This window comes from Anabrus simplex, chromosome X (genome assembly GCF_040414725.1).
Source record: "Anabrus simplex isolate iqAnaSimp1 chromosome X, ASM4041472v1, whole genome shotgun sequence".
Taxonomy (NCBI): domain Eukaryota; kingdom Metazoa; phylum Arthropoda; class Insecta; order Orthoptera; family Tettigoniidae; genus Anabrus; species Anabrus simplex.
In genome coordinates, this window is record NC_090279.1 from 192,741,095 (window position 1) to 192,748,578 (window position 7,484).

The 7,484-nt window shown below is 42.2% G+C and overlaps 1 pseudogene; it reads right to left on the reverse strand.

Annotated features, from left to right (window-relative positions):
* Window positions 1–596: 596 nt before the first annotated feature.
* LOC136886930 (5S ribosomal RNA) lies at window positions 597–713 on the reverse strand (annotated as a pseudogene).
* Between the last annotated feature and the right edge of the window lie 6,771 nt (window positions 714–7,484).

The window sequence follows — 7,484 nt, forward strand, 5'->3', positions numbered from 1 at the left end:
CCATTTCCCGTCCCATCGTTGCCATAAGACATATCTGTGTCGGTGCGACGTAAAGCAACTTGTTAAAAAAAACTTGTCTAAATGAAATCGCGCTAAACATTGTTAAGGATTCACTAAAAATTCTCAATCACCAACTGTCAACCATGTAAGAAATTGTGTTCTTGTTTCCGAACCCCCCAAAGTCACGTACTATTTCTAAGCTGGTATCTCTTTTGGTGAATAAATAAATAAATAGATAAATACACTGATTATCATTGCCGGGCCGAGTGGCTCAGACGGTTGAGGTGCTGGCCTCCTGTACCCAACTTGGCAGGTTCGATACTAGCTCAGTCCGGTGGTGTTTGAAGGTACTAAATACGCCAGCCGCATATTGGTAGATTTACTGGCACCTAAAAGAACTCCCGCGGGACTAAATTCCGGCACCTCGGCGTCTCCGAAAACCGTAAAAGTAGTTAGTGGGACGTAAAGCAAATAACATTGTTATTATAGGTAAATGGGTGAACAAGAGTTGGTGCAGACGCCTCGGAATGTCTGCGCCTTCGCAGAGACAAAGTCTCGGTTTGCTCCAAGGTCTCGGACTCCCCAAAATGGAATGAAGCCACCGGCACGCGCTGTTCCCAAGCGGTCACCCGTCCAAGTACTGACCACGCCCAATGTTGCTTAACTGCGGTGATCGGATGAGAACCGCTGTGTTCAACATGGTGAACAGACTTTGAAATGTCTAATAATAATATTCGAAATAATCGTTCAATCTACTAGGTCTTGTTACGTACATATAGTATGTGTTGAAGATCTGTTAAGTACAGAACAAAAATGGCCAAGTGGACGCCACTGGGATGTGAACCTACAACCTCCCGATTTCGCCTCGATTGCTCTACCTCGGGAGATTAGCCATTTTTGTTCTGTAGTTAAAACAGATCTTCAACACATACTATATGTACGTAACACAACCTAACAGGTTGAAAATTTATTTCGATTACAATGCGGTTGTGAAAATTCTATGTTCATCAACAATAATAATAATAATAATAATAATAATAATAATAATAATAATAATAATAATAATAATAATAATAATAATAATAATAATAATAAGGTGCCGAAATACGTCAGCCTCGTGTCGGTAGATTTACTGGTACGTATGAACTCCCGCGAGACTATATGCAAGCGAATGTCTGGCATTAAACTATAATTTAGATAAACTAGAAATACTACAAAGGCGAATCATGAGGAAAATATTAGGCCCACAAAACACAGCAGAAGGTTGGAAATTACGAAGTAATGCTGAAATATATAAAGAAATAGAAAATATATCAGATGTAATGAGGAAAAGGAGACTTATGTTTTTTGGACATTTATATCGAATGCAAGATAGTAGATTAACCAGTAAGATTTTCAGATATTTGTGGGGTAAGAAATCAACGACAAGCTGGGTCAATGTAGTAAGAAAGGATTTAGAAAAAAACAATATAACAACAGAAGAAAAGAAATGAAATGTCGTATGGCTTTTAGTGCCGGGACATCCCAGGACGGGTTCGGCTCGCCAGGTGCAGGTCTTTCTATTTGATGCCCGTGGGCGACCTGCGCGTCGTGGTGAGGATGAAATGATGATGAAGACGACACATACACCCAGCCCCCGTGCCATTGGAAGTAACCAATTAAGGTTAAAATCCCCGACCCGGCCGGGAATCGAACCCGGGACCCTCTGAACCGAAGGCCAGTACGCTGACCGTTCAGCCAACGAGTCGGACAACAGAAGAAATAAATAATAGAGAAGGCTTTCGGGAAAAAGTATTGAAAATAGAAGGATTCCAAGGTAGGAAAATAAAAAAGACTGGTTCAAAGTGGTCTGAAGACAGAAAGAAGAAACATAGTGAACAGATGAAAGCGTACTGGAAGAAAAGGAAAGAACAGAGAAGAAGGAATTGAAATTGGCACGTGGTCCTCTGGTGGCCCATTCGAAAGAATAATAATAATAATAATAATAATAATAATAATAATAATAATTTTTTACACCTTACTATGCACTTTTCAAGATTTCCGGAGACGCCTAGGTGGCGGAATTATGTCCCGCAGGAGTTCTTTTACGTGCCAGTAAATCTACCGATACGGGGCTGCCGTATTTGAGTACCTTCAAACACCACCGGACTGAGCTAGTATCGAACCTGCCAAGTTGGGTGCAGAAGGCCAACACCTCAACCGTCTGAACCACTCAGCCCGGTAATGTCTAGATCTATTTGTATTCCAACATACCTTAGACGAAGCATTGAAATTTCCTTCATTTCAACTCGACTTAAGGTTAAAGGTAGGAAATATAGAGCGAATGTAGAAGGAATTGTTCGAAACCAAAAGAGGCGCGATTTCTCCCGGCGTGTTTAAAAGAAGTTACGAGCGTGTATTTTTAAAATCTAATTTGTTATAAAGGTTTGTGTACTTGTTTTAAAATATGATTTTTCAAAATAACAGGGGGTCAGCACATTTTATTTGAATATCAAATGGCGTATGGCTTTTAGTGCCGGGAGTGTCCGGGGACATGTTCGGCTCGCCAGGTGCATGTCTTTTGATTTGACGCCAGCAGGCTACCTGAGGATGAAATGATTATGAAGGCACATACACCCAGCCCCCCGTGCCAGCGAAATTAACCAATGATGGTTAAAATTCCCGACCCTGCCGGAAATCGAACCCGGGACCCCTCTGACCAAAGGCCAGCACGCTAACCATTCAGCCATGGAAGCGGAATGAATTTTACTTAATACGGAAGCACTGACGTAGGGGGTTAGTACTGGCTATAGAAAACGCGTAATAGTTTTTTCACCAGTTCAGTACGCTAAATGAATTGTGTTTTTGTACTCGCAGAGTGAAGGTGGGCCACAGCTGCAGTAGCAAGTTGAACCACTGGAGCAAGACTGCAATTGCTGCTGTGTTGTGTCGCAAGTCGAGTCAGTCATTGCTCGACCCAGGGTAGTGGGGAGAGAGAGAGAGACAAGGCAGGCGTGGTGCATTGCGTACCATGTGTATCCAATTGTTCATTGTAAATCCCACAGAATGAGATTGTTACAGACTATAGCGTAATAGCTTTAACGACTTAATTCAGAATCTACGTTTTGTTTCTCTGAACGCTCTTTGGTATGTGAAGAACGGTCAAATTAATCGAGAATTAAATACTCCATACGTCACTGAACACCTTTGTAAACTGGCCCAAACATTCTTCTGTACACTGATAATGTTGCTGCTGCTACTTGTTATGAACTTGGACTTAAAACCGAAACCTCCCGTGAGTGAAACGCTGTCTCCCTCAAATTAGATTACTCCCAGACTTGATTCAGAAGATCAAGAATGGTGAAATTAAGTGTTGGTAATGCTTTCATCTGAGTTCAGTTTTTCCTGTAGATGATCAGTAATGCAATTAGTGAGGGAAGTATATTTTTAGGCCCTATTAATTTTTTTTTACAAATTGTTTTACGTCGTACCGACAAAGATAGGTTTTATGGTGACGATGGGAGAGAAAAGGGCTAGGAGTGGGAAGGAAGCGACCGAGGCTTTAATTAAGGTACAGCCCCAGCATTTGCCTGGTGTGAAATGGGAAACCACGGAAAACCATCTTCCGGGCTACCGACAGTAGGATTCGAACCTACTATCTCCCGAATCCTGGATACTGGCCGCACTTACGCGACTGCAGCTATCGAGCTCGGTCCTGTTAAGTTAGAATATAACCGTATTTAACCAAGGCGCAAGTGTTTTCAAAAATATGAGGGCTGTTAATAAAGTATTGGCAACATATACCTGACACTTGCTTTAGATCGGGCATGCGCAATTATGATATGGGAGCGGTCTTGTGCATTTGAAGGGTGTCCAGTTGGGAGTGGTGTTCCTGTGTGGCGTTGAAGTGAAGAGTGTCGATTTCAATGTTCTAAGGCATGTTTTTGATAGGTGATCAGCGTTCGTGGATTAAAATCGAGGTTACCTATGATAAAAATGCATCAGAATGTTATCAAGGATTACGTGAAGCCTGTGGGGAAAATGCTTTACCGTATAGGATGGATGCATGATGGGTCAAGATGTTTCGTGCGTATCGGACAGAGACTGCAGATCCTCAAGATCAGATTGATATCGTGAGTTGTCTCGTTTCCATCGATGGACCGTCCGGGAATTATCCGTAGAGGTTGGTCTCGGCCATCAAACGGTGTTGCAAATACTGACGAAATGTCTTAACATGAGGAAAATTCCCCCCTCCCCCGTTGGGTTCCACATTAACTCACTGACGTACAGAAATGGCACCGGTATGCACTGGCTGGCATCCATCTGGACAGATACCACAATGAAAGAGACGGATTTCTGCAGCGTATTGTCGCCATTGATGAGACGTGGGCACAAGCCTACAAGCTTGCATTAAAGCGTCAGTTGAATGAATGGCGTCATACAGGTTCGCCTTGTTCGACTGGAACCCTGTCGGTTGAAGCTTACGCTGATTGTGGCATACGACTACGAGGGTGTTATTCTTACACATACTGTGCCTGAGGGACACGCCGTCAACAATTACTACTGTTGCCGATTTCTGGAGCGACACCTGCGTCCTACTTTGCGGCAAATATGTCGACGTTTATTTCGAGACGATCGCCCTACCTAGCGCAGACAGCGTCAAACTCTTATTGGCATTGCATTGGTAGCATTGGGAAGTCTTGAAAGATCCTCCGTATTCACCTGACATGAATCTTTGTGACTTCAACCTGTTTCCGAAGTTGAAGGAACCCCTCGACGCGGCATCTGTACTCCGCGCAGTAGAGCGCTTCGTCGCTGTTCTCAACAGAGGACACCTTGCCAGCGGTCCCCAACGGCTTCTAGACATTTGGTAAAAGATAACAGACTTTGCGGGTGACGACATTCAAGGAATGAAATGCAGTTGTACTTGTTATTTCATTAATTATTGCGTCCGCCTCCATGGCTAAATGGTTGGCGTGCTTGCCTTTGGTCTAAAGGGTCCCTGGTATTATTCCCGGCCCGGTCGGGGATTTTAACCTTAATTGGTTACTTCCAATGGCTCGGGGGCTGGGTGTGTGTCGTGTATTCAACATTAAAATCATCCTAGGTTCAGCTTCATAGACATGCAAGTCGCCTAATAGGCCGCCTACGCATTAGTTAATTAATCAATATTGCCAGTATTTTATTTACAGCCCTCGTATTAGCGATCTGAACTATCAGAGCCCTTAAAATTTAAGAAACTCCCTTACGTAATTGTAGAGAGGCTAGATGATATTTGCGTCTTGTTCAAATACGTTTGCATTTTAACCTGTTAGTCTCTAAACATCCTTTTCCTGGAAACAGAGTTAACAGTGCTTGGGTCTTTGTTTCAGTGCATCCCCAATCTCAGAAACCCGGTATGACACATTGTCTTTCAGTATAAAGGAAGTCAGCCTTAAACAGTTGGTACATTTGTACAGTGAGACTTGTCTGCCTCAGGTCATCCAGGCTCTCAAGCAGCTCCGTCTAAGGTCACGGCCCAACACTTGGCTCTTGCATCACGACAATGTTCCAGCACATCGTGCTAATGTAACAATGGATTTTCTTGCCAGATCAGGGTTGAGTGTGCTTGATCGCCCTCCATACAGTCCTGATCTTGCTCCATGTGACTTCGCACTCTTCTCAGAAGTAAAGTTGAAGCTGAAAGGGCGTCGTTTTGCATCCGACGAGGAGTTTCTGGCAGCATGGGATCGAGAGGGTAAAAATGTAACCGAAGAAAAGTGGCAGAGTTGGTTCAGTAACTGGTTTCGACGTATGGAGAAGTGTATTGAGTGTGGTGGAAATTATTTTGGAAAAGTCTAAAGCGTTCACTCGCATTGCAAAGCTTTGTATACTCAAAGATGTGCTCATTAATGTCTCAGCGTTATCTATCTCCTTTTAGCAACTGAAAAGATCATTAAGGAAAATTCGACTTTTAAGTACCCAGTAATTTGTCATATCGGGCATGAGCAAATAGGATATGGGAGCGGCCAGTGGGTGCTGTTGTTAATGTGTAATAGTGTGCATTTGATGGGGGTCCAGTTGGGAGTGGTGTTCCTGTGTGGCGTTGAAGCGAAGAGTGTCTATTTCACTGTACTAAGGCATGTTTTTAAAAGGTGATCAGCGTTCGTGGATTAAAATCGAGCTTGACAGATCTAGTGTTGCAATTATGGAATGAGACAATAAATGGAATTTTGAAGAATTGTATTTGGGTACATTTCCATTCAGAGTTAGTAGTGGATGAAACCTCTGCCGCCTGTTGGGTTTCAGCCAGGAATGACCTGTGTAGCTAGGGGTTATGACGGTTTGTCTCTAAAGAAGATTTTATTTAAAGTTCAGACGTGACGGAAGAGAAACGCCATCTGAATTTAAGCAGTCTCCTTTCATTTATAGCATTCTAACGTTCACTCCGTATCAGCGTTAGGATGTCACTATGCCCGTGAAAGTTAAATGGCCTTAATTGAGGATTAGAAACGCATTTCTCGCGCCTTCCTTCTTAACGGAACTTGTAACTTCATAGGCCTTTTCGACACCACCGTTATAGGCGGCTGTATCCTTGTTAAGGCACTCAATTTGAAGTAAGGTATGAGTATCAACATGAAAATTTATGCTTATGGTTGGTGAAGTTGCTGTAACCGTAGTAACTAAATCGTTAGTCGGTTTCGTTCTGTTACCGTGGTATTTGATTCGATCCCCGCTGATGTCGCTCTCATCTGCGTGTTTAATTGAGACTACTCCATGCTATTGGCCAACTGCCTGTTAAAGAACTCATTTAAGGCAATATTCTGTCAGTCATAAATCAATTTTATTTTAATGGATATTAAAAGGAATATAAGTAAATTAATTGAAGAAGCTAATCTGATCACTACACTGCACGTATTGGTTCGTGCTTGGTGATTGTTTTCCCTTTGTGTTATCTCATTTTCTTGGCGAGTTCATCGAGAAAATTGAATTGCTGTTCTAACAAGTAAGTCACTCTCTAATGTTTGTTTCTGTTTGTTTCAGGTATGAATCGCCTTGAATCATGTTTTGTCACCTTTCGACACCCACTGCTTGGTATGTTACTTTTTCCTGTAGTAGTAGTACTAAAGTGAAACTTCTCTTAATGGATGAAATACATTGAAAGGCAAATAATAGGCTAAGGCAAAACGTAACTGTAAAGAATACACACTATAATAGTGTTATAATTTATATTGAAATTGTTCTGTGTTGGTAGACTGGAAAGATTTTATGTTACATTTAAGACGACACTGGAAAGTATGGGGGGGGGGGGGCTAAATGGCTAAATGTAATAGCAGGAGAACACTTTGTAAAGTTTTTAAAAATAAGTAAAAATGTGGTAGTAAGGGCTTAAATGTAAACAAAAAAGGGAAGGGAAAATTGAATTTGAATTTATTGGCTAGAATTTACCGCTCAGGCTAATGAGCCCCTTTATGTAGAACCTACACTGAAAATGAAAATCCGTAGCCTGTTTCTAGTCATTCGAC